Source organism: Nomia melanderi, unplaced genomic scaffold, assembly GCF_051020985.1.
Source record: "Nomia melanderi isolate GNS246 unplaced genomic scaffold, iyNomMela1 scaffold0399, whole genome shotgun sequence".
Lineage (NCBI taxonomy): Eukaryota > Metazoa > Arthropoda > Insecta > Hymenoptera > Halictidae > Nomia > Nomia melanderi.
This window is the reverse complement of record NW_027475514.1, coordinates 32,501-37,500: the sequence shown is the minus strand read 5'-3', so window position 1 is coordinate 37,500 and position 5,000 is coordinate 32,501. Positions and strand designations below refer to the sequence as shown.

The 5,000-nt window shown below is 50.8% G+C and overlaps 1 non-coding gene across 1 annotated transcript; it reads left to right on the top strand.

The window, feature by feature from the left end:
- The first annotated feature begins 4,433 nt into the window (after positions 1–4,433).
- LOC143176161 (5.8S ribosomal RNA) lies at positions 4,434–4,588 on the top strand. The gene has a single exon (XR_013000749.1). It is a non-coding gene; the product is annotated as a 5.8S ribosomal RNA (ribosomal RNA).
- The last annotated feature ends 412 nt before the right edge of the window (positions 4,589–5,000 follow it).

Here is a 5,000-nt window from a genome sequence, read left to right as displayed (position 1 = left end):
GGGCACTGGTAAAGGGTGGCGATGATGCGTTCTATAATAGAAATACCCGTCGTAGCGTTTCTTCCGAGTCAACCCGCTCACGAAACTCTCTCTCGTCGTGGAATCCCCGCGTCGGAGGGTAAAACGCGATATATAATAGTATATGCCAGTGGTTCGCGCGCGTCGTCTCTGAGATACGCGGTCGACAGAGTTCCGAAAACACGTGATGTGCCACGATTTCCGTGCGTCTTACATCTTTCGACGATGGGACGATCCACGCGAAGAGAACGTTCGTGCTTGCGTGAGGTGCAACAGCGTCGATTCGCTTTTCTGTACGGGGAGAAATAGAACGTTGAGTTGACTTATCGGGTCTTCGTTGGAATTACCGTCGCTGGCATTGTAAACTCCAGATGACCTTGTGATTCCTTCGTCGGGCACTGGTAAAGGGTGGCGATGATTCGTTCTATAATAGTAATACCCGTCGTAGCGTTTCGACCGATGTCACCCGCCACGAATGTCTCTCTCGACGTGGAAACCCCGCGCCGAAGAGTAAACGCGAAGGCTTACCATACGAAAGAAAACGGTATTATACGCCTGTGGTATGTGCGTCTCGGCTCTGTGATACGCGATCGGCAGAGTTACAAAAAAACGTTGATGGGCCACGATTTCCGTGCGTCTTACATCTTTCGACGATGGGACGATCCACGCGAAGAGTAGTTACGTGCTCGCGCGAGGTGCGATAGCGTCGATTCGCTTTTCTGTACGGGGAGAAATAGAACGATGAGTTGACTTATCGGGTCTTCGTTGGAATTACCGTCGCTGGCATTGTAAACTCCAGATGACCTTGTGATTCCTTCGTCGGGCACTGGTAAAGGGTGGCGATGATTCGTTCTATAATAGAAATACCCGTCGTAGCGATTCGGCCGAGACACCCGCCACGAAACTCTCTCTCGTCGTGGAATCCCCATGTCGGAGAGTAAAACGCGAAGGCTAACTATATAAGAAACATATAGTATTATTTATGCCTGTGGTTCTCCGTTTGTCCTACTCTCAGATACGCGACTCGGAGAGTTACGAATAATCGTGATGGACCACGATTTCTGTACGTCTTACATCTTTCGACGATGGGACGATCCACGCGAAGAGATCATTCCTGCTTGCGTGAGGTGCGATAGCGCCGATTCGCTTTTCTGTACGGGGAGAAATAGAACGATGAGTTGACTTATCGGGTCTTCGTTGGAATTACCGTCGCTGGCATTGTAAACTCCAGATGACCTTGTGATTCCTTCGTCGGGCACTGGTAAAGGGTGGCGATGATTCGTTCTATAATAGAAATACCCGTCGTAGCGATTCGGCCGTGTCACCCGCCACGAAAATCTCTCTCGTCGTGGAATCCCCGCGTCGTAGAGTAAACGCGAAGGCTTGCTATAGAAGACTATAGTTTATACGCCTGTGGTTCACCGGTTGCCTGCTCTCCGGGGTACGCGATCGCGCAGGAGTTACGGAAGAACTTGATGGGCCACGATCTCCAAGCGGCTATATCTTTCGACGATGGGACGATTCACGCGAAGAGAACGTTCGTGCATGCGTGAGGTGCGATAGCGTTGATTCGCTTGTCTGTACGGGGAGAAATAGAACGATGAGTTGACTTATCGGGTCTTCGTTGGAATTACCGTCGCTGGCATTGTAAACTCCAGATGACCTTGTGATTCCTTCGTCGGGCACTGGTAAAGGGTGGCGATGATTCGTTCTATAATAGAAATACCCGTCGTAGCGTTTCGACCGATGTCACCCGCCACGAAATTCTCTCTCGTCGTGGAATCCCCGCGTCGGAGAGTAAAACGCGAAGGCTAACTATATAAGAAACATATAGTATTATTTATGCCTGTGGTTCTCCGTTTGTCCTACTCTCAGATACGCGACTCGGAGAGTTACGAATAATCGTGATGGACCACGATTTCTGTACGTCTTACATCTTTCGACGATGGGACGATCCACGCGAAGAGATCATTCCTGCTTGCGTGAGGTGCGATAGCGCCGATTCGCTTTTCTGTACGGGGAGAAATAGAACGATGAGTTGACTTATCGGGTCTTCGTTGGAATTACCGTCGCTGGCATTGTAAACTCCAGATGACCTTGTGATTCCTTCGTCGGGCACTGGTAAAGGGTGGCGATGATTCGTTCTATAATAGAAATACCCGTCGTAGCGATTCGGCCGTGTCACCCGCCACGAAAATCTCTCTCGTCGTGGAATCCCCGCGTCGTAGAGTAAACGCGAAGGCTTGCTATAGAAGACTATAGTTTATACGCCTGTGGTTCACCGGTTGCCTGCTCTCCGGGGTACGCGATCGCGCAGGAGTTACGGAAGAACTTGATGGGCCACGATCTCCAAGCGGCTATATCTTTCGACGATGGGACGATTCACGCGAAGAGAACGTTCGTGCATGCGTGAGGTGCGATAGCGTTGATTCGCTTGTCTGTACGGGGAGAAATAGAACGATGAGTTGACTTATCGGGTCTTCGTTGGAATTACCGTCGCTGGCATTGTAAACTCCAGATGACCTTGTGATTCCTTCGTCGGGCACTGGTAAAGGGTGGCGATGATTCGTTCTATAATAGAAATACCCGTCGTAGCGTTTCGACCGATGTCACCCGCCACGAAATTCTCTCTCGTCGTGGAATCCCCGCGTCGGAGAGTAACCGCCGAAGGCTTGCTATAGAAGACTATAGTTTATACGCCTGTGGTTCACCGGTTGCCGGCTCTCCGGGGCACGCGATCGCGCGAAGGTTACGGAGGGACGTGAAGCGCCCGAGCAATGAAACGTCCGCAGGAGGAAACGAGCAACCGCCGAACATTGTTTCGCGACGTTTCCATAATGTATTGTCGTTTCGCTCGCATCCCGCTTCTTTCCCCTAGTTTCCTCGACGCGTAGTTTCGCAGCCTTAGTGGACGAATCATTCTCGATTCGAGGAAAGATATGCAGTGGGGCGTGCAATGAGCCCGCCAGAGACCACGATCTCCAATGCGTCTTTACATCTTTCGACGATGGGATGATCCACGCGAAGAGAACGTTCGTGCTTGCGCGAGGTGCGTTAGCGTCGATTCGCTTTTCTGTACGGGGAGAAATAGAACGATGAGTTGACTTATCGGGTCTTCGTTGGAATTACCGTCGCTGGCATTGTAAACTCCAGATGACCTTGTGATTCCTTCGTCGGGCACTGGTAAAGGGTGGCGATGATTCGTTCTATAATAGAAATACCCGTCGTAGCGATTCGGCCGAGTCACCCGCCACGAAACTGTCTCTCTTTCGTCGTGGAAACCCCGCGTCGGAGAGTAAAACGCGCGAAGGCTGTGACTGTAACATATATATATACAGTATACAATGCCTGTGGTTTTTGCGCGTGTCGGCTCTTCGGTATACGCGATCGGCCAGAGTTACGGAGGGACGGTGAAGCGCACGAGAAATTGAAACGGCCGCACGATTGGAACCGAGCAACCGTCGAACATTGTTTCGCGACGTTTCCATAATGCGTTTTCGTTTCGCTCGCATACCGCTTCTTTTCCCCTAGTCTCTGAGACGCGTTTTCGAGCCGTTCTTCTACTATCGATTCTCGTAGAGAGAAGGGACCGGGTAGTCTGGAAGTGGAACCCGCATCTTGCGTGTACCGTACACGGAATTGAGAGGACCGGCCGTGAAGCTCGTTTTAAAGCCGTGCGTCTGACACCCAACTCTTGCGCGCCAATTTCGCGGCAAGAGATAATATGGGACGAATGACCGGCAAAGAGCCAGCTGTGAAGTCTGTTTTTTTAATCGAATCCGTGGACGTGTGTATGCCGTAGCGTCGCTCGTCGTGTTCGTTCATGGTCGTTCCGAGAGAAAGAACGAAAGCGGTAACGAAGGGACCGGCCGTGAAGCTCGTTTTAAAGCCGCGCGTCTGACACCCAACTCTTGCGCGCCAATTTCGCGGCAAGAGATAACATGGGACGAATGACCGGCAAAGAGCCAGCTGTGAAGTCTTTTTTCATTATTTGCTTTCAATCGATCGATCGGTACGATTCGTGCAACGTTTCGCGCGATGCGACGCGAAAACATGCGCGCAACAATAGATGCGTCTGATCGGAAGAACGCGAGGGTCGACTGCACGCGATGGATTCAGTATCGGGTAGGATACAAAATATATCCCCGTCGTTTCCACGCGTGCGAGTCTTCTGCGTCTTTCGCGGGTTTTTGAATGCACTATACGCCCGGAACGTCGAGAAATATATACATATTACTTGAACGTTTTTCGTCTCGAAAGGCTTCGGTGTCGTCTCCAAGGCGACGCCTGAATCTCCTTCGCGCGCTGGTCGGAGATTCAGGTATCAACTTTTATCTTCTCTTTGAAAGAAGAGAGATATTAGGTCGAACAAATGAGAATAAAATTATATATGTGAAATATAAAATTTATACGATTACCCTGAACGGTGGATCACTTGGCTCGTGGGTCGATGAAGAACGCAGCTAATTGCGCGTCAACGTGTGAACTGCAGGACACATGAACATCGACATTTCGAACGCACATTGCGGTCCACGGATACAATTCCTGGACCACGCCTGGCTGAGGGTCGTTTACGTACCATACACTGCTTGCGTAGCTCTGTCAAATCCCCGCCGTCGTTCACCTCTTCGGATCGAACGTTTTTTTACCGAAGGGCGCAAAGAACGTTTCTGAGTCGGGTTAAGAGAAGGATGCTACGTACGAGCGAACGATGGGTGTCTCGTCGGCGTTTGTCGCGGACACGCGAAAATTCTGTGAATTTCACGGACAGTGTACGTTCTAGTTGTTGCAAAACGATCGGAATCGTTTGTATGGACTCGCGTGAGTGTTCGCGGCGTCGTGCGTCGTTCAATTACGACCGCCCGCGGATACCGCTCCACTGCGATATGGATCTGAGCGACAACTTTTTCGGCTGTTCGTGAGATGAACGGTTTCGTGTGTTTAGAAAAATTTTTTTTCCCGCGCTCCCGACGTCACCTGAA